The sequence below is a fragment of the Mus musculus genome, chromosome 3, assembly GCF_000001635.26.
Source record: "Mus musculus strain C57BL/6J chromosome 3, GRCm38.p6 C57BL/6J".
NCBI lineage: Eukaryota > Metazoa > Chordata > Mammalia > Rodentia > Muridae > Mus > Mus musculus.
The window spans coordinates 28,413,460-28,436,733 of record NC_000069.6 but is presented as its reverse complement, the minus strand read 5'-3'; the positions used below and the strand labels follow the sequence as shown (position 1 = coordinate 28,436,733).

Here is a 23,274-nt window from a genome sequence, read left to right as displayed (position 1 = left end):
CCAGCTGTTCTTTAGTTTTAATTCAGACCCTAGAATAAGAATTTGTAAGATCACACAGCTATAGAAAACTAAAACCCAGTAGTATTCTTGGTATTGTTGATTATAGCATGGAGTACCATCTTTAACTTAGGATAATTGCATGTATCACCCCTAAAAATGTATGCCATGTCATGTTTTAATATATAGCTTGGAACTTGACTAGAGATTATTCTATATTGCATGATAATGTGGCTTTTAAAAGACTTTAACTTTTGACTCTACTCATATCTAAGAAGCAGCAGGCCAATGGGGTGTGGGATTCAATAACTGTTCACTATGCTAATGCTATTTTACAAGATCAAAATCATTCAGTTTCCTTTATGTTTCTTCATTTCTTCAAATCATTAACAATCGTCTCATGATAACTTGTTCCAAGATGGGACAGCAGCTTAAACTATAGCATCCACATTTCTAACTACAGCATCTCTTAGGAGCCACAAGTCAAGAGGCACAAAAGAAATACTCAGACAAAAGCTCACAAGAGAAAAGGGAGAGATTCAGATGTGCGGAGGTATGCCCCCAAATGGGAGTTTGGATGCAGGGTTCTGAACTGGATAATGAGGCTCTGCCTCTGGCACAGACACTAAGTCCCTCCTGGCATTGAGAACACCTATAAAAAGATGACCTGAGATCAGTGCTCTTGAAGATTCCTTCACCTCTTCATAAGGCACTGATGCTAGAGTCTGGCATGATGGTGCACACCTACAGCACCAGCATTTGTCAAACTGAGGCAGGGAGGTCAGGAGTTGGGGCCATGGGGCTACAGTAAGTTTGGCCCAGCTTAAGCTAAAGCGAGAGACTTTGTTTTGTAAGGGAGGGAAGAAAGAGGGGAAGAAAGGGAAAATGAAGGGTCAGAGGAGAAAATTACGGTGTAAGCCTCGGGATTTGTTTTTTATAAGGTCTTAAAAACCCTCCATCTCTCCAGTTAAAATGTTTGGTCTCCTGTGAATGTCACTACCAGTATGGTTTCCTGCCATGACATTCTAGACGTGGCTGGCTGCTGCGATTCTATTCCCGTTCTCTCACTAGCCTGGCTCTGCCAGGAGTTGGTTCAGTTCTGGAACACTTTAAAAACATGTCCTTACCACTAAATTTCTAGGGGAGATATTCAAGTTTAAAGTATAAGAGAAGGTCTCAATTTTTGATGGCAGGCAAGTAGTGTCATACCCAGTGCCTTCAGTAGCACTCACTTGAGCCCAAATTTACTCTTCTTTATAGTGGAAAATAACCAACCACACTGCCAAGAGCTGTCAGACTATAGGCTGATGTTTTAAAGACAGAAGCAGAGGATGGGGGTGGGGTAGGGAGGCCCTCCTCTCACTTTGGACTCTTGAAAAGTCACGTACTACCCTCACCATTCACACAGGGTCCTGCATTCGGGAGCAACTTGCTGTTCTGCTGGTGCTCTATGGATGCTCTAAGATATCTATGGATGGATAGCAGCGATGAAGCAAGTGTTAACATTTAAATGTGATAAATGTGGAGTGGGAGGAGACATGACACATAGGAAGGGACTCAAATCTCAGCAAACCTGGACCAAAATCCTGTCACTGTTATTTAGCTACCCTGTTACCTGATGGTTTGTACAGTAGGGAGGAGGCTGTTTTCCTCATGGGCACTACCTGAGTACTAAGTGGTACCCAGCACGTACAGGGATGATAGTACTGGCACATACAGATCCTAAGAAGTGGCTGTGGTGACTGTGAATCAAATATGGATTTTATTCTGAAGACTTAGATCCTATGTGCCCACTCCTAATGGTATCTGACAGAGCTCCAAACCAACTCTAGCATCTAATGCTCAAAGCCTTATAAATAAGAGAAGCCAGTTTCTACCAAAGACACAAGCTAAGTATTTCGGAGCACTTGAAACTTCCAAACCCTCATCTTCATCCTATGTTTTCATGCATTTGCACAAGAGTATTTCTTTTATCTCACTTACGGTAGCTTCTTGGGAGTCACTGGTTAAGAGTTACCATTTGGATGAAGTAAGCTTTTTATTTTCAAATAGAAATAAAATTGTCTTCTTGACAACAGGTCATAGTTTCCCAGATATTTTACCGTTAACTAACCACAGATTGTGTTCTGAACATCATGAGAACTGGTGTGGAAACTAGACTCTGTCATATTCCATTGAAGAACACGGACAACTATTTTAAATAGGGAAGTCACTGTGTATTACAGCAAATGCCATCTTGGTGTGCTATAAACAACAGATCAGACCTGTGTCACTTACTTTTCTGTTTCTGTGATAAAGCCATGTCCAAAAGCAATTTACAGAAGATTTCCTTTAGGCTTACGGATGCAGAGCAATATACAGCCCACTGTGGTACAGAAGACAAAGCAAGCAGCAGGCAAGAACAGGAAACTGAGATATCACATCTCAGCTGCACACAGGAAGCTGAGAAAGCAGGCAAGAAATAGTGGTGTATGCTATAAACCCATCCCTCCAGGGATGTATTTTTTTAGAATGCTTCACCTTTTAAAGGGTCTATAACCTCCTCTAACATGACAGGATCTCATTCAAACCACAAAAGCATCCAGTCCAGTTCTCTAATCATTCTCTGTCTGGTCCTGACTCTGACCAGTACACACAGCATTCAGGAGTCACCAGAGATGAGTAATTACAAACATAGAACCAAAGAATTCCCTTTCTCGGCTTTCTCCTTTGTAATGCTGTCTCCCTCATTCTCGAGTGACCATGGCCACTCAACTCTGTCTTCTTCTTACTTGGGAAATCACAACCATTTATACCACAATTTTAGCTATATTGTGCCATGTTACAGCTTCAGTCTTAAAGCTGCAAAACAGACTATTCTTTTCCTTTACATTGCCACGTGTTAGCAAAAACTGCTGAACTGTTTTACTCTCTGAAACAGGGAGCTGTGGTTTCTTTGGTCTTTTGTCAATGGAAAGCTTAATATGCTCAGAGTATATCTATAATATCAGAAGTAGAGACTATGTGTTGCTTAAGAACAGATGATAGATAGGTAGATAGGTAGATAGATAGATAGATAGACAGACAGACAGACAGACAGACAGATAGATAGATAGATAGATAGATAGATAGACAGACAGACAGATGAGTAGGTGAGTGCTGGATGAGAAGAACAGACGACTAGATAAATTGATGATAGATTTGTGTACACAAAGAATCAAATTTCCAGCACTGAACTACAGGTTGCCTTCTTTCTTTTTTGGGGAGTTGGGGGTGTTTTGAGACAGGGTTTCTCTGTGTAGCCCTGGCTGTCCTGCAACTCACTCTGTAGACCAGGTTGGCTTCAAACTCAGAAATTCACCTGCTTCTGCCTCCCAAGTGCTGGGATTAAAGGTATGCGCCACCACTGCCCAGCTGCCATCTTTTTGAGCTTCTCTCTATATCCACCTCTAACAGAGACCCTTTGGTTTACCTCCTCTGGCAAACAAGCATCCTTTATGGCATGCTTCAACTCATTTCCATTCTTAGTGCTTAGAAAGTCTTGATTCCCAAGTGAAGGTATCATACTGCTGATAGAAACAGACAGCTTCAGGAGACCAAGACACCACATTAAACAACACCGAAACACAGTGACACTGACGTGTTTTCAACTCTTCTGATTCTCTCAAGGAATACATCTCAGCTTGGTGCTAATATGCCTTTCACACCTTCCTAATAGGGCCTAATGTTCTCCTTTTGAACACCAGTGCTCATGTGAAGAAATTTCTTGGGGAAGTAGTTTCTAGATGGAGAAGAGCAATATCATTTGGTTTTTATCTGGTTTTAGTTGCCTTGCATTTTGCAATGTTATTGCTTCCAATTCATAGTAAAGATATATAGTTTTCTTTCTTTAAAAAAATTGTAAAAAGCCAATTGGCTTAAGAAATGTTCTCAGTGACAGTGTAGGCGGAATGCAGATGAGAATAGCAGAAAACTGTAGTAGCATAGCTCATTCTACTTGCTGGAATTGATAGATATTCCCCCAACCCAACTCTCAGCATCATAACATAACAGAATTCTTCTTGCTCTTGAAAACCCTAGCACTATTTGGGCATGTACCGGCTGTGGTAAGCTCTATTGCGTTCATTTGGGAACTAAGCATGGCAAGGCCTCCTTCTCTAACATGGGTGTCAAGATAATTGCACACGTGAGAGCAGCAGATGTGAGAGGAAGGTGTGTGAGCAGCAGACAGTGTGGGAGACTTGTGGGAGCCTTACAAGAAACTCTGTCCTTTCACTCATGCCCTACTGGCTGCTACTCGGCCTCTGGCCACATTTAACTGTGAGATAGGGTAGGAAATGAATCAATATATTTCTAACGGTAGGAGAAAGAGAGTTGGCAGTCTTGGTGAGCTCACTGATTGAGGAACTATGCACTAGTGTATCTGCTTCTACTGTTGTTTTGTTGTTACTATGATGAAATACTTGACACAAACTAGAGAAGGAAGAATTTATTTTTGGCTCACAGTTTGAGGGCACAATCTGCTTTGGTGTATAAGTCATGGGAGCAGAGTGTGAGGTGGGTGGTCCTATCTTACCACAGGCAGGAAGAGAGATTAATAAAAGCTATGGGTCATAGATTACTTTCCTCTACCATTGCACTAATCTACTTCTAGAATATTCTGTATTTCCTATTTGACCACACCCTGACCCAGAATCTAAGACAGAGTGCCAGCTCTTCAAAGGAGGATGCCACCCCACCCCCAGCATCTACTTCTGGTCTCCATACATCACAGAAAACTAACACAGGACACCATGTAAAGACTTAAATGAACTTAGGCACTTGACTGAGTGAGCAGACACTTAAATCATGTTGAATTAATACTTTTAAAAAGTATAATTTTTCAACAACTCAAAGTAGCAAGTGTCAATTCTTTAGTTATTTCCAAAACACTATAACAGGAGACAACTCTTTGCTCTGTCAGAGCAGAATGGAAGAAAAATCCCCACAACCCAAGTCATTTCTGACTTAGGGGGGGTCAACCTAACTCGGCTGTGACCTGAGCTTGACCCCACTACTTTAAGCTCCTAAGAACTGTTGGCAGAGTGTGTATGCAGACACTAATTTCTATAAATAAGTTTGGGAGTGAGGTGGACTTTGCAACACACTGGTGTCACATGAGTTTAGCGGTAAGATGCCATTTGGACAGACACATTCTTTTTAAAAAAATATCTGCAGGTCCTGGAATTCCCAGGGACTAAGCAAATATCCTACAGGCTTGTGTACAGCCTGATCTTATGGAGGCTTGTGTACAGCCTGATCATATACAGACTTGTATACAGCTTGATCATATGGAGGCATTCCTTAGTCGAGGCTCCCTGTTCTCAGATTACTTCACCTTGTGTCAAGTCAACATACACCTATTTCTGTACGGTTCAGTCCCCACACCATCAACCCCATAAAGCTGGGTTACTTTCTCTTGAAGCTACCCATGTCCCTTATCCCTTGCTGCTCTAGTCTTTCTGCCAGCTTCGTATTAACAATCCAATCCTGACTCTCACCTACCCCACAAAATCTTGTTTTTGTTCCCAAGAGGGGAACCCTTGCGAAGGGTTGTCATCCTGTTGGCTACAAGAGTGTCAAGTCCAGCAGCATTGGCATAATCCTCTCGGTACCAGGTCCTGTCTCCACTCAAGAGGACTCTGGCCTGACTGCAGAGGCTTCAGTCTATTTCCTACCTACAAGGCTGGTAGCAACTACTTGACACAGAGCTTAAGACTTGTCTCTGAGCTCTCCAACCAAGCCACAAAGAGGTGGTGGCAGACACTTCACGAGAACAGGCAAAACAGAATGAATATTGAGAACTAGTTAAGCCTAGGTCAACTCATTCCATCCCTTCAGGCCTGTTTGAAAAATTCCATAACGAATTCCTAAAGTGTGTGGGTTTCCCATGTCCAATTCACAGAGCAACTTTCCTCTCTGTGGCAGATAAGTCATTGGCAAGTTAGTCTTTGTTTGCCATGATGTGAAACAACTTCATGTTAGTTTGTCTGTTTGCTTAAGTCATTCACACAACAGGAAGACATTATTTCTCTGTGCTTCTACCTTCAGCTCCTTAAACCTAGTGAGAAATCAAGTGTCTGGTATGTGCTGGATTGCTTATTTGCAGTCCTTTTCATGTGTATGCCAGGCATGTGGCATGAAGATAGGCTTGCATGTGTGGGGGGGCCTGTATTTAGGCACATGTATGGGATGACTTGACAGCTTTTTTTACCTTATCTACTGAGGCAGGGTATGCTCAGATGTTTTATGTTGTGATAGAACAGTACCCAAAACCAGTTTGGGGTGAAGGAAGAGTTTATTTCATCTAACAGGTTATATAGCTCATTGTCTAGAGAAGGCAAGGCAGGAATTCAATGCAGGAGCTTGAAGCAGATTGAAAGAATATCGAAGGGATGCTGCTTGTTTCCTTTGCTTGCTCAGCTGCCTCCCTTAGGCCACCCAGGCCCACCTGACCAGGGATGACATTACACACAGTGGGCCAGACACTCCTACATCAGTTAGCAATGAAGAGAGTGTCTCACAGACATGGCCATGGACAATCTGATTGGACAATTCTTTAGTTGTAGTTCTCTCTCACGAGGTGATTCTAGACTTTTCTCAAGTAGACAAGTAAAGCTTGGTACGACCCATGACCCCTGCCTGGCTCCGAGGCTTCAGACATAGGTGGTCTGGCTAGCCGGCTTGTTCCAGAAATGCTGTGTATGTTTATGAGTGCTGGAATTACAGACAGACCACCATACCTGTCCCACATTTGTGTGGATCTGAGATCAGAGTCTTGTGATGGGCACAGTAACAGGAAAACCAGCTCACCAGCCCTGTCCCTGCGTGTCATAGTCCAGAAGTAATCCTGAGAATCTGAACAGAGCATAATATGGTATCCTTCTTCAACGTTCACTCTGAGATACTGCTTCCCAGCTACCTCTCCTTTTCCTTCCACAATACCAGCCAGGCTTCATCATCTTCTCTCCAAACTCAGATGGAGAGGGAGGCCTGTTGAGCTCTGACTTTAATTTTGCACACATTTGCCATTAACTTTTGGTAGTGAGAGAGAATGGCTTGCTGCTGGCCACTGCTTGCACAGTAGAGGACAAACATGCACCCCTCAAGCTTTGATCACATAGACTACTGGCTGACAACCAGTCTCAGGATGTCTTCATCAGCTGGGTAGACCTGGATCTGTTATTTTAGGACATTCTCAATGTTAAAAAAAGAAAGAAATTAGTTTGGGTTTTATGCTAAAAATTTAATAATCACACCAAAGTAAAGGTCAAAAATATATTTAAAGCTAGTTAATATTATCATCAGAGTCAGAAAAAGTACATAATGACAGTTCTAATTGCTACATTCTCTTGTTTTGTACTTCAGAGAAGCAGCAATTACATCTCCATGAGAGCTACACTTCCGCACCTGTAATCTTGACACTGACATTTCCTCTAACTGCACAGGGCTTTGGAGCTGGTGGATCTAAAGCTTCCAGAACATTACATTGTCCCTGATGGCTTGAGACAAGTTTCTGACTATTGCTTGTTTTCTATGCAGAATGAATACATGCAGCCAAGCTTGGTGGTACAGGTCAACACTGTCAGACTCAGGACTAGGAGGCAGGAAGATTGTTAAGGTCAAAGCTTGGCTGGGCTTCAGTGTGAGTTCAAAGATAGCCAGTATCTTGAAACAATTGGGGGTGATGGTGGCTGGACCATAGCCTAGCAGTACAGTACCTGTCTAGAACAAGTAAAGTTTGCGGTTATTTACTAGGACCATAGACAAAACAGAAAACTAGTTAAAAAAAAAATAGCCTAACCTCTGTCAAAATCTCTCAAGGTTAAATCAAGTCTTGGTTTTGAAGCAGTGCTCCATGAACCATCTGTGACTGTTACCATCTGCAATATCACCTGCTCTTTCCTGACCTGCCTTGGGCAAGTTTCATCTTCGGCATTTCTAACTCTTTGCACCCTTTCTGGACAGTTCATAAAAATTTATTTTGTAAAATGTATTCAGAAATATAACCTTCTGAGGCCAAAAGTTGTAAAAATACTCATTCAAGGGCCCATGAGATGGCTCAACAGGCATATGTGCCGCCTAGTGTCAAGCTAGACAACCTGAATTTAACCCCACGACTCATGTGATAGAGAATTGACAACCACGAGCTGTACTCCAATCTCCTATATATGTGCCATGTATCCTGTCTGTTTCTATAACTCATAGAACATCTCTTGGCTGTCCTTTCTTGTCACAGTCAGTTAAAGAGGCCCTAAGATGCTGGCATTGTAGCTATAAGACGGTTTCAGTTTCTGCTATCAGCCAGCTCTCTGGCTGACTGTGAGGTCCAGCACTACCCTAAACCCCTGTTTAATATGTATGGTGAAAGAGAAACCAACCCTTGAATGGCAAGCCACTAAAAGGCAGTGCCACTTGTTCCTGATGAACATCTACCCTCTCCTGAGGAACTCAGGGATAGCTGTCTGAAGCCCAACCTTTCAAATCCTCAACACAGAAGCATCACAAAAGCCCATGTGCTGTATTTCTAGAAACTTCCTTCAATGCCAATAGATGCGAAAAATAATGTGTAGGGAATGACTGCATCATGGCACCATGGATATTTTCATATGGACCATGAGGCTTTAACTGCCAACATCACTTTTTGCCATGGAAGGATATTGGGAATTTTGTCTGGAAAAGAAGGGATAGCACCAGATCATAGCAGGCAGGCTTTTCCATCCATCTTCTCCTTTTCAATGAGGGTATCCTGAGCTGTTCTCCCTTTAGGCCAAATGGTTATTCACCTATTTCTAGTCATTGGCCACCTATCACCTGGCCTCACTATTTGCTGTCACTAAGTGTGAGACATGGCAGTAAGAGGTTTGATGCCATGTTGACTTGCTCTTATTGCCTAAGCAAAGAATACAAGTCTGAATACATTCTCCTGGACTCACTATTATCTCGTCTAAATCTCTGACAACGAGGACAGCTAGCACTGATGATGCCATACAACCCCCTACACTGATGCTTGGACACCGATCAGCCACTTGATACAGGAGCAGGAGACTTTTAAGAATACAACTGGTTGTTGGGCTTCAGAGGACTTAGGCTGGGCTGTCCTACTGGTGGGAAAAGAGTGCATGAAGCTTTCTAATCTGGGATAGAAAACAAACAAGCCGAGCAGTCTCCGACCACAACTTCAACATTCTGGGCAGCTGGCCCCCAGGCTAGCAAATACCGGTAGCTTCCACCAATAAGGACTCACCTATGACACTTGGTTGAACCCTCTGGGGAAGTCTGGAATGTCCCAAATAGTGATCATAGCCTTTGGCAGAACCCATAGATAAAATCAATACATCCTGACATACTGTAGAACTGTGTGTGGCATTTTTTTTATCTTGGAGAAACTGGTGAGTGAGTTAGAAGTATATTATTACCCCCATGGTGAAAATTTTCCCTCAAGTTAAAAAAAACAATATAGTGATATTTAATTTATCAAATAATAAACATACATTGTATGTAAACATGAACTGTAATAGATATGTTTAACTACTGAATATCAGGAATTCTGTGAAAAGAGGGTCTTATACAGAAAAACAAAATTTCATTTTAAGACACAAACCAAGAGTTTTCTAAGATGTTCAATGTTTCTGGCTTGACAATTGTTTTACTTTCATTTCTGCTACTATAATAATATACCCAGATAAAAAGCAATTTAGGGTGAAAGGAAGGCTTTATTTTCCTTATAATTCCACATTACATGGCAAGAGAAATCATAATGGCAGGGGTTAAACCATCAAGTCACATTGTGTCCATAATCAACAGCAGAGAGAAATAAATGCATGAAAGACTGTTTGCTTGCTTGCTTGCTTGCTCTAACTTTTACACAGTTCCAGACCTCCTACCTAGGGAATATTGCTGCCCACAGTGGGCTGAGGCTTCCTACATTGACTGATAATGTGACAGACCAGCTCATAACAAATCTCAAGTAGACAATTCCTTGATTAAGACTTTCTTCGCAAGTGACTATAAGGCCATTATCAAGTGGACAGTTCAAAACTAACCTACAGGTTGCATGAATCTTTGACCTGAACCAACTCATAGATTAATTTTGTAAATTTACTGGACTCATTAAATGGAACAATACACAGGCTTCTCCTTTGGCAATTATTGAGTACCTCATGGTACCACTCATAATGGTGGCGTGTTTTTGCTTCCTGTAGTCCTGCATATTTTCACTGAAAGTAAAATCTACCAGAACATAGTTTGGTGGCTATAAAAAAAAATTTTTTTTCAGAAAGAATGAGAGAAGTGTACTACATCTGCCATTATTTCTGGGAAGGAGGATAGTACATATTCCTTGGAATATGTTACTTTAAAGTTGATTCTTGACTGTGAGAAAAAATAATCTGTGATTCCAATAGAAATGACAGTGTAGGAGGAAGTGCCACGTGGCTGAGAAAAGCACAGGGCACGTTAATGAAGCACTCAAAAGCCAGGCTATTCTTGGGAAATAGCCTAATGTTCTAAGCAGAAACTGTTAGAACTAATTAAAACAAAATTGTGAAGCAATCATTTTATTATTCTCAAAACCACAGTGTTTATCCAGGCCCTGATCTGCTCCAAACACGATACCGACAGAAATAGCACAAAGGTGAATGGAATGCATGTTTGGTCAGTTGGCATCCTGGTGCTATTTCTGCCTTGGAACCCCATGTTCATGCTCTTCCTTGCTTCCTGTAGCAACCAGTGGTATTAATATGAAAGGTTTGGGTTTCAGAATTTGTCAAAATAATAACGATCGAGACAAAGAGTCCCAAAGCTTATTGAAACCTGGCATTCCAACACATACAGATGAATGAAATCCCATGGTTCCTTAAAAATCACTCCATGGTTTACATTATTTTCTTAAAGGGAGACAAGGTATGTCAGTAAAAAAAACTTGCCCTGCAAGCAAAAGAGCTGTGTTCAATCCCCAGAACCAATGTTTGTTTGTTTGTTTGCTTTTAAAAGCCAGGTATGGTAACACAGCTTTGTATTCCTAGTGTTACATATTTGCAATCCTTTTGCTAGAGGGGTGGAGACTGGGGGATCCTGTGTTGTTTGCCAGTGAGCAGGCTTAGGGCCTGAATGAGTGAGAGACTCCATATGAAACAAACCAACCGAAAAGCAAACCCCAAAAAGGAAACAAACAACAGCAATACAAGAGCCCTTGTGGATGGATACATCCTCAATCCTAAGCAAAAACCGTATGAAACTGAGAAAAGCTTGGAGTGGGATAGGTGGTCCTTCCCGGGGAAGAGCAGACCAATCTGGTTTCTAGTGCAAAACTGTAAGTTCTGAAAAGACACATACAAATAGCATCATATGGACTGAGCCAGTCACATTGTTTAGGAATATACATGAATGTATATAAGTATATGCAATATCAGTGTGAAAGAGGCAAGGAATTTGAAGAAAAGTGGGAAAGGGTATATGAGAGGGTTTGCAGGAAGGGAGGGGAAGGGGAAAATGTTGTTATTAAAATACAATGTCAAAAGCAAACATGGACACACAAAAGGAAGGATAGACAGCACCAGAAGAATGACACCCGAGTTTGCTCTCTAGAGCAAACTAGAGGCTTTTGAGTTTTCTGTAAGTGCACAAGCACGCATATGGACACACACTCAAAGTTTTAATGGAAAGGGAAAGATATGCATGGTGGAGACACATAGGTCGGTGATACTTTAAACAAGCCCACCTACGTCATCCTCTGCAGAAGAGACTTAAGGAATATAGCCATGAAAGAGAGAGCAAACAAACCCAGAGTGTGGAATGCTGAACTGAACAAATGCCCTGGACTTCCAACAACACCCTTCACTCTTATACATGACTAAATCGAAAACAATCAATCATATAAGGGGAGGGGTAGAGACTGGTAAATCCTGTGTAGTGTGCTGGCCAGCAGGCTTAGGTTATTTGGTGAGCTCCTGGTTCAGTGAGAGATCCTGTGTTAAATACAGAATGCAAGGCATTGTGTATGTATAATTCAGAGTATGTAGCTTTAGAGATAATGACGAGTGTCTTAGTTAAGGTTTCTAGTGCTGTGAATCACCAAGACCAAAAAGCAAGTTAGGGAGGAAAGGGTTTATTCAACTTACTTTCCACATTGCTGTCTATCACTTAAGGAAGTCAGGACAGGAACGCAAATGGGGCAGGAACCCAGAGGCAGGAGCTGAGGCAGAGGTCACGAAGGGATACTGCTTCCTGGCTTGTACCTAGTGGTGTGCTTGAGCTACCTCCTTATAGGAACCAAGGACCACCTGCCCTGGGATGGCACCACCTACAGTGGGCTGGACCCTCCTCCACTGATCAATAGTTGAAAAAAATGACTTACAACTGGATCTCATGGAGGCATTTCCTCAACTGAGGCTCTTTCCTCTCTAGTGACTCTAGCTTGTGTCAAGTTGACACACAAAGCCAGCCGGTACAAATAGCTAGGAAAAAATCTCAATATAGACTTGTGTGTTTGGTGGTATAGGTCTGAGACAATATAGATGTGTATTCCCATATTCCTGCCCATGATTGTAAATAAATCCTGATTCTAACAAGCACCCTGAAATTAGACATCAAAATTTCCTTTTTAATTATGAATTTGCTACCTATAAATTCTGGTAAAAGTCCACATATGAATACGCCCATCATATGTTTTAAAGCAAAATCACAACCTCTTTGTAAATAACAGTTTAGTATTAAGATAAAAATAATAAAGATGTTTATATATATACAAAGGAAGGAGAACACCAAACCCCAGGCCTCATCCTCCTCCTCTCCCTTTGCACCTACAGAAAACTCTACAAAAGAGTGTCCCCATCACAGGGAGACCTCTCTGACCCGACCCCCACCACTGTCTCTCATCAATTCCAGTTTTTCTGGTATTACCTGGTGTCTTAGTCAGGGTTTGTATTCCTGCACAAACATCATGACCAAGAAGCAAGTTGGGGAGGAAAGGGTTTATTCAGCTTACATTTCCACATTGCTGTTCATCACTGAAAGAAGTCAGGACTGGAACTCAAGTAGGTCAGGGAGCAGGAGCTGATGCAGAGGCCATGGAGGGATGTTCTTTACTGGCTTGACTCTCCTGGCTTGCTTAGCTTGCTCTCTTATAGAACCCAAGACTACCAGCCCCGGGATGGTCCCACCCACAAGGGGCCTTTCCCCCTTGATCACTAATTGAGAAAATGCCTTACAGCTGGATCTCATGTAGGCACTTCCTCAACTGAAGCTCCTTTCTCTGTGATAACTCCAGCTGTGGCAAGTTGACACAAAACTAGCCAGTACACCTGGTCCTTATGTTATCAAACATTCTTTCCAGTTGTGTCTACTTTGCAAAATCTGATTCATGCTACGAAGTGCTCCTTCTCCTTTATAGATTATAAAGACATGGAAATAAAACGTAACAAAAGCAGAGGTGCTGACACCAACAAATACAAAATTCATAAAGTCAAAGAAAATTAACTTTGTATCATGTGACTCAAAGGTCATATTTCTATTAAAGCTAAGCAAGATAAAAATAACTTCCCTCATTTTTATTGCTCAATTGCAAAATAAATAGGTAGTTATGCTGGGAGAACTTTGACAGGGGAAATGGCCAACCACCTTGCTTTAACAGTGTGCAGTAATTTCTGACCTTCACCCCCAAATTCAAGATTCTATGTGAACCCCATACATGACATTGGTACCAACCACTTATGCAAATTATCTAGGGGGTGGCTGCTTGTCATAACTGTCATTTGACATTGTAAAATACACAGAAATATATAAGATATTCAAGTATCTGATATCAGTGTACACTGATCTTCATAAGCAAAAGTGCAAATTCTTCTTTTTCTCAATTTATAAAATACATAAAGGGTATATAACATTTCAAAATATCCATGTTACATAACTAAATGCTCACCCTTAAGGATGCATGGCATTACTGGATATAACCTCCAAATGTACAGCTTAGACCTGGGCACACATTTTTCGTCTCACACATTTTCCTCCTGATATCTCCAGTTTGTCAAGAACACAATTTCACGTTGTAAGAAATCATTCTGAAAGCTCTTGTGTATGGGTAAGTACCTACATGGTTTAACCTGAGCTTCCTGATGACATAAGAAAGGTACCACTCCTGGCCTACTTCCTCAGAAAAAGGGCAACACCTTCCTTTGCAGATGATGGGGAGTTAGGAAGACAGATTATGGCAAGGAAGAGCTTTCCAGTGTGTGGTGGGTATATACAGACAGCTGGGCAGGAAGCCCATCACTGGGTGATGACTGCCCTAACAGGGGGCTGGGGCAAGCTGCACCATGTGGGATCAAACTCTAGAGGGAGATGGAGGTGAGATGTGAATAGATGGAAACAAGGTGTTCTGCCTGGGATGTCTTCAGGAATGTGACATAATCCCAGATAGAAAAGAATTACGTAATATCAGGGAAATGTCTGCTGTTAGGTTTACAGATGCCAATGGCAAGACCACTTGACAGTGAGAATGTCGGAGTCCAGATGATGAGGCTAAGAAGGATGGAGGGAGCCATGAGCAAGCTCTAGTTGAGAAAGAGACCCAAGATGACACTAACAAATAGTAGATTCCCAGCAGAGGGAGCACAGTTAGCTAAAGCACGCATCGTTAACATAATGACTGGCTACATAGCACACACTATTCAGCTGCCATCCTTTCTCCATACCATAAAGGCATAGCTCGACCACATCAGAAAGCAAAAGCCACACAAGGCAGACAGCAACAGCTGAAAACCTGAGGAATTATTTGCCTGTCAGAAAGAATGTTATGTTTGGGAATCTGTGTGGAATTCTTTCTCTGGCTTCAAGATCACAGATCTGCAAGTGTGAGAGGCAAGTAAAACAAAAAAACGAGTTCTAGACCACCGAAGCGACAGCCTTTCATTTGGGTGACCAACAGTGAATCTCTTGAGCATCAGGACAAATTCTAAACAATGAAAATCCCCCCACGCAACCCCCCAAAAAACAATAACAACAACTTAGCATTTTAGAAGCAAAAGGTCTCATTCGTGTGGATTTTCATTAAAGAGTAAAAGAAAAGATCTAAAGCCACAGGAAACTGGAAAGACAAATCAATGGGGGAAATAAGCTCCTGGTGGTCAGGGTGAAGGTGCGTCCCAGCAACGCTGACTGAGCTTTTGCAAAGACAATGTTTGTGTGCTCTGCGTCCTAGTGGCCAGATGTCTTAGCCAATGGTGATGGGAACTGACTAGACCAATCCAGCAGGGCCAATCCAGAGGAGAGACTTGGCAGGAGACTTTGTGTTTTAAGGTGGCTCCTCCAGTGTGAATTTAGGGAAAATATTCAAAGGATCTGTGGCCACTCTCAGATGTTTGCTTTAAAGGGGGCACTTGTGGGGCTAGCAGGATGGCTCAGAATTAAAAGCACACACTGTTCCTACAGAAGACACTAATCTGGTTCCTAGCACCAGTATGATAGCTCAGCCCATCTGTAAATCTAGATAGACTGAGACTGACTCCCACCCACAGTCACCTAGCACACAAATGATGCACAGACATGTATGCAGGTAAAACAGCCATACACATGAAATAAAAATAAATACATCACATTAAAGGGAAAAAAGGGAGAGGAGAGAGAGAGAGAGAGAGGAGGGATGGTTGTCTCAAAAGAATTAAGACCATACTTAAACCACCCTTTACCTGTTTCCTAAGCTTATTCTGTCTTTCATTCTTTTCTGTTAATTGTATCGGGTGAGGGGCTAATGAGAGCTAGCTGTTACTAGCTGAGTGTGCTCTGCTGTCGTTTGGATGGGGTTTTCCCCATTGCAGCTCTGAGCAGAGCACCTGGTAGGCTCCTCGTCATATTTGCCCTAGCCAAGCAAGCCAGGAGCTCAAGGAAACACCTCTTAAGTGTTTCCCAGTTTGGAGGTTGCACACACATCCCATGTTTGGCTGCTATTATAGGCCAGAAGTTCCTAACACAGTTTGACTAAAATACATCCACTCTTTTCATTTGATGTAGATCTAACCTAACTTGTGCAAAAAATACTTATGCAAAGATACACAGTGATGGCAAATGAAATGCTTCTGTTGTTGTAGTTCTTCTTGTGCTCCTGCAGTACCAAATCTCGGCCACGAGCCACTTGTGAAATTCTGCCTTCTTCATTTCTAACCCTGTGAATAATGTCATTCATCCTGGAATGGAGTGATGGGTTACGGAAGGACAGATCAGCGTGACCTCTCTAGTGACTACAAGCCACTACAATTGTCCTCAGAGATGCCCGAGGTCCTCTGAGTCTCTGGAGCCCTTTTTATATATTAATACAATGACATCAAATGCTATTTTCGCTCTTGCCCCACAGTTGTACAGTGGAGTTTCCCAGAGGCTGCATGCCACAAGATGATGTCATCACTGCGGCTAATGGACATTGTGTTATGCATTAGTAATATTGTGCTTTAAAAAGTCCTTATTGTATTTAATGAAATCACATTTATTGGCACTATAATAAATGCTGGTAGACAATCCATCCAAACATACGGTTCTTGCACTCTTCAGTAGTATTAAGAATATAAAGCACACCTATAAGGCAGCTCAGAGGGTAAGGGTGCTTGCTGCCAAGCCTGACAACCTGAGATCAGTCTCTGGGCACTACTGGGTAAAGGAGAAAATTGACTCCTACGAGTTGTCCTATTATCTCCAGAGATGAGATATGGCATGCATGGGTACGTATGTGTGTGTGTGCACATATACTACACACACATACACACACACACACACACACACACACACACACTAAAGAGAAGGTAATAAGAATATAAAGGAGATTTTTAAAACTGTTTCAGGAGTAGAGGGGTCTTCCTAAGGTAGACTTTAGATAAATATGGTAGTGACTGCCTGTAATCTCAACACCCAGGATGTTAAGACAGGAGGACTGAGTTCAAGACCAGGCTAGACTAGAGACCCCTGTTTCAAGCATGGGAAGGAGTTAAAAATAAAGAATTTCACTAAATTCCTTCAGTTTTCTGCATGAAAATTTCTCAGCTCTTTTTTTTTTGCTCCACCCCACTGTTAAGCACTCTCTTGTGATATATACATTTAATACTTCAATAAAGTTTTATTTGCACCTATTGCAAACCCCACCTTACCCCCCAGATAGTAGTAAAGTCTACTAGTAGTATACCCATGTGGACTCAGCTGAGTAGAATCCAGATGCCACATTCTTCAGAAGGGTTTTCACAGCCCAGAGCAAAAAGTATCCAATTGTCTATTTTCTTCAAGGAATATACCGAGGCTTTCTGAAGCATTTATACTACCTAGTCACTTCGGATCCTACTCTGTTTCTCCAAATATGAATTTCATGTCAGCTTAAACCTAACATGGCTCTCAAACGCCAGTTTTCACCCACTACTTCCACTCATTAACATACTTGTGGTGAGCACCTAATAAAAAGAGAAATGGCAAACTCTAGTCACAAATATAAAACACAAAGCAAACTCGAGAAAAGTTTTTGTATATTTTTACAACTCGGGGAATTTTTCCTCACCCAAATCTAATTACCGGGAGCCTAGGAAGGAAAGTTCACATCATAATGTATGATGAGAAGCGTTTCCTCTAATTATACAAACATGATACAAATAGTTCTGTGCAAAGTGCTTCACTGGATAAATATTAGCATGCCATTATCATCGTTCACTGACTAATCTGGGCACTGGCACTTCTCTGCAGACTTCGTAAAAAACAAGGGAAGAGGAAACGAGGTCATGAGTGAGTCCTGCTGCACACAGGAGCACCCTATGTATCTCCATCTCAACTCTCTAATCAGATGAGAAGCATGCATGCTGCCCATGGCTTCTCGATGAAGATACTGATGCTCAGAAGAGGTCGGTACTTTGTTCAAGACTGAAAGAGAAAACTGAAGCTGGAGCCCATCCCATGCCTGTCTCTGTCTACTCTGGTGCCCGCTTTCCAGCAATCTTTTTTCTTAAGAACCCTCACCCGAGGAAGCATGTTCCAATACCAGTTGACCCAGAAATCAGAGTTGTGAAGGCTTCTTCTGGCGCTGTTTTGCAGCACTTGTGTGTTTTCAACAGGCATTCTTAGTGGACCAACAGAACAAACGATACTGCAGTTAGCAGTTGGCAGAGCACTGTGACAAATGATACACTCTTAAAAGAAATTAGAGAGCAGAATCTACAGTTAACATTGCTTTGTCTCGAGACCAGCTCCCCTGTACACCATTCTGATATGCAAAAGCCAAGCTGTGTATAATGTCCCTTGTATGTATATTTCCAGGGCTGTCCATTTGGTATTGGATAAGCAATTTCTCCTGTTCTCCGCATTTTGTAGGTCTTTGTGTAGGATGGAGGGCTTTCCACTGCCTACTTCAGCATGTCTAGTGTTGCCCTTGTTCAGCTCATGTTTAGATGTTATGGATATAGTTTCTAACTGAATAGGTTGTATTTATGTTTTTAGAGATATACCTACCTACCTACATACATACATACATTCCTAATATGTGTGTATGTGTGTAACAATAAATAATGATAAAAGAGGCGATGAGTTTGAAAGAGCACAAGGCATTGTGGGAGGGTTTGGAGGGAGGAAGGGGATAATGATGTAATTATATTATAATCTCAAAAAGAGGGTAATTTTTTTGAAATGCTTATATATATATATATATATATATATATATATATATATATATATATCCATGGGACATTCATGGGTCCAAGTCAAACTTCTGCACTCTGGGCTGTTGAGGAAGGGCAGGGTCTGCGACACCGACATGCATTTCTATGCCTAAACATAACTCCAGGTCAAATAATGGTAGGCATATCATTGTATATCTGTTATGACCAAACTGGAATTTTTGAAAAGTCTAGAAGGTGATGCATCAAAATGATGAGCCTCAAAAAATTAACTCTGGGCAGTATAATTTCCAACTACAAGATCTTTTTGTAATTGTCCTACTTGTTCCAAAATTATTAATATATAACATGGATAATTCATAAAAATGGAAATGACTGGACTCTATGTAACATATGGTTTTAATAATTTCACTGTCAGCCTGATAAGATAGCTCAGTAGATAAAGCATTTATGCATAAGGATCGGTGTGCAGACCTTCAAATCTACACAACAGCTTGGTAGGCATCGTGGCCACTTGTAATCCCAGCTCTAGAGAGGCCCAGACAGGGATTCCCAGGGCAAGCTGTCTAACTGGATTAGTGGATGGGCAAGTGTTAGATTTCATTGAGAAATGCCTCAGCAAACAGAGAACTGTCCAGGAAGATACTTCAGGTCTCCTACGCACAAAGACAAAGGTTTGTGTGTGCCAGTACACATCTACACATAGATACACACACAGAGGAAAGACAGAGGTTGTCTCAGGAGCATGGTAAACTTGATGACCCGAACAGCTGCTTGACAGATCCCTGACAACTGCAGTGACAGTAACAGTCACCTGCTCAAGCCACTCTGCACATGCTCATTGTGAACTGCCCTCTCCTTGGTAAGTATTCACAGCAGACTACTGAACAGAGTGCTTCTCACATTTTGTGTCAGCTGTCTTCTTTTAACAAGGGTCCCCCCCCCCCGATTCATTATGTATTTTAAATTTTCTAAAATATAACTACTAAATGTACTAATTTTCACATTTAAAAAAAAAGCCTAAGTCAGGTGATATGTTTTTGTAAAACCACTGCTAAGGAAGTAGAAACAGGTGGGTGAAGACATATGGTCAACTTATGACCACCACACATGTGCAAATAACTTATATGTGTGCCTGTGCCCCCCCACACACACACACATGCACAAACACATGAGTATAATTCACCACTCAATCCACCCATCCTCTATTGCTCCCTTGGAAGCTCCAAGCCGGTGCTTTTGTTCCATTTGTGTCTCCTGAGATTTGCTTAGTGAACCACCGAAGAGTTAAATGGGTACAGTTTGACATGTATAAAATGGGATGTAGACGCTGGAGAGATGCCTGGGTAACTCAAGCACTAGTTAGGCAAGTGTGAGGACCAGAACTAGGATTCCAGAACACACATAAATGCACATGGCAATCCAGCTGTCATTCCAGCCCAGGAAAGTGGAGATTCCCAGAGTAAGCTAGATAGAGTGCTCAAATCAGCGAGCTTCAGGTTTGATGCAGAGATCCTGCCTCAGTGGAACTGAGCTATGGAAGATGACCCCCAACACCAACCTCTATCATTCTCCTGCAATATACACATGCATATAGACACACATCAGTGTGCCACACACACGGACACACACACACAACACACACACACACTCTCTCTCTCTCTCTCTCTCTCTCTCTCTCACACACACACACACACACACACACACACACATACACACACACACACACACACCAGACAAAGGAAACACTGACACAAAAAGTTATTAGCTGATAAAAAGACCCAGAATCCCCAGCCTTGCTCAGCTCCAGAAGCCTCATGTATTCCTCTTCCCATCCCCCACTCAAGAAAAGACTCCTGCATGCCCAGTGGCTAAGTCTGGCTGCCTGTCCTCCAGGGAACCCACAGTCTACTCTGGGAAACCCCGCCCAACCACACTCCATATAATGAGCACAATGAGATCTCAGGGGTCACAATGCTTTCTAGCAGTGGTGTTGTCTGATGCCAGAAGTGAGAGGAATCTAGCCGGGAGAAAACCAATAAGGGTCTTCAAGCAGGGCAGGCTGTCCTATATAACTTTCACCATAACAGGACATTCTGGACCTTTAATTTGGGTCTCTTTACAAATCCAAAAGCACTTTAATATCAGAAGTAATAGAACTCAAGCAACAACTGTAAAATACGCTAAAAATACAAAATTAGCAGTTTTAACAGTGCAATTTTAACGGAGCCCACATAAACCTGTCCTTAAGTTTTGTTGTCAAACATTTTGTCACAGCAACAAATACAGTACAACACAGAATGCAACCTTACAGTGGGCTAACAGAGCAGGGGGCAAGCACTTATGACCTCAGAAGAGATGCTAGGAAGATAAGAAGATTAAGACCCTGCTTTGAAGGTGAAGAGAAAGACTTCCTGCTATTCAATATTTTTAATAGCGATTCCATGTATTTAGCTCCTCACTAGCTACAGTGACAAAACGCAACTTTATTTGTAAAGATGCAGCCTCTGGGCAATTAATTAAGCCATTGCATCAGCCTTCCCAACTGCTGCTCCCTGTAACTCTGCATCCCTCTGAATACTGGGAAGAGAGCTAATCCTGGTCTCTGGCCACAGAGGAGAACAGACACAGTCCCTTATTTATTCTTTCTTCCTTTCATCCAAGTTCACTCACAGATCTACCTGAGTGGCCTAAGGGTGTATGAATCACCTGTACTCCCCCTGAGAGAAGGTGGCAGGCTCCAAGGGCCTCAGCTTAGAAAGCAAGCCTAAAGCACAGACATTTGCTCTCCTGCCGTTCTGGGAACTGGACATGTGAGACCCAGGTGTCACTAACTAAGACTGTGTCCTTCTGGAATATCTACAGAACAAACAGCTCCTTTCTCCTAACCTCTGTTTGTTGTCCTGTCTTGTGGATCCTTGGCTATAGATTCATGGCCAATTTGTGTTCCTAGCATCACAGGCGTGTTCCCCTGTGTCCCTTCTTAGTGGATATGTGTCACAGTGGACTAGGACTTCAATCAAGTGTGATCTTGTCTTCATTTTGTTATATGTAAAAACCCTATTTATAAATGGCATATTCAGAGGTACTGGGTGAACACCCATTCCCAGTTTGGGGGGAAAACAAACAAACCTGAGCCTGAACCCCGTTATGTAGTCAGAAGTCAGAAGTGGTCCATCCTACTGTCTTCCCTACCAACCAAAACACTCTTCTTGACAACCATCAATCTCAATAGAGTTGTATATCTGTCTTTCCTGTTTATTCCATGGGTGCAGTTTTAGCTCTTGTGGGTCTACAGGTTGGAGATATAACTCAGCGGTGGCGAGTTTGTCTCTTGTGCAAGGTTCTGGGTTTGATCTCCCAGGGCTCGTGTATGTGCACACACACATGTTTATCCCCATGAATTTAATTGTCTTCCCAATGCCTACCTCCATCTAAGGATGCTAAGCGTCAGAGAACAAACACCATCTCTGGCTTTGTGCCCCTCCCTACACTCGCATCTTCCAGCAGAGTGCTAGGAATGAAGCTTTCAGGAAGGAACTGTTGAAACGTGGATGGATGAGAGGATTAACTGGCTACAAGCCTGACTAGGTAATACTGGTACGCACACAAGGCCAACAGCGAGGGACCAAGAAGATGAAGTGATTGGTTCTGATTAGCAGGGATATGAAAGAGGAAGTGTGTGAACTCAGACTTATGGGAGCAGCAGGATTTGGCAACTGAATGAATTTAATTTGTATCCTGCTGACCTAAATGGTATGAGCAGAGGCCTAGAGAGAGAAAGTGTGGACTTTGGGAGAATAGTTAATGGACCAGGTAAGTTGGAGCAAAGGCTACCAAGGGATATGAAAACACTTTGGATAAAAGGGGGGAAGAAAGGCAGCTCATAGAGGCCTGTAAGCCCAGGCTGTTCTGGGCATGGCAAGAAGCTCCTGAACTGAGGGAAGAAACGACGAAGCCGACCCAGGCAACAATGGAGGCAGAGACAGAGGCGGTTCATGAGATCCCTCTTCGTCCTCCTACCTCTGTGACAGTCCTGACAGCACTTGCGTATTCTCTTTCCTGAGCGTCTACCATTTGTTTCTTCCATTTGCCCCATTCACTGAGATTTACTTCCAAGTAATTAAATTTCACAGTTTCCTAAATATTAATATTGTGATATATTTATTAAAAACACTATGCTGTGGAAATTATATATGTAACCGTGTGCTCTTCATAATTAAAAAGTCATCTCAGATTAAATCATCATCACCTTAATAGGGTGATGTCATGACTCCTTGATCTCTTCTCAGGAGAATGTCTGACCTGAGTTCAAAGCCCCCAGGGAAGTAGGTGCCAAACGAATAAGGAAGAAGCCTATAACAAAGGATTCCAGCTTCTGAGTAGCACCAGGCCCCGCCTTCTGTGGATGGCATCAATCCTGGATAGGTAGCTGCTTACTAAAATGACTGAGCATGAGCCAGGGAGAGCAATCCAGTAAGCAGTCCTTCCTTACCATGACATCTGCTTCAGTCCTTGCCTCCAGATTCATGCCTTGAGTTTCTTCTCCTCCCTCTGTGAACTAGAATAAACACTTTGCTCCCCCTAGTTGATTTTGGTCACAGTGTTTATCACAGCAACAGAA

The 23,274-nt window shown here is 42.2% G+C and overlaps 1 protein-coding gene and 1 non-coding gene across 12 annotated transcripts in view; both read right to left on the bottom strand.

The window, feature by feature from the left end:
* Positions 1-23,274, bottom strand: part of Tnik (TRAF2 and NCK interacting kinase) — a 408,685-nt gene that overhangs the window by 233,852 nt on the left and 151,559 nt on the right. The gene's annotated exons all lie outside the window — the stretch shown is intronic.
* Mir466q (microRNA 466q) lies at positions 16,716-16,791 on the bottom strand. The gene has a single exon (NR_130342.1). It is a non-coding gene; the product is annotated as a microRNA 466q (primary transcript).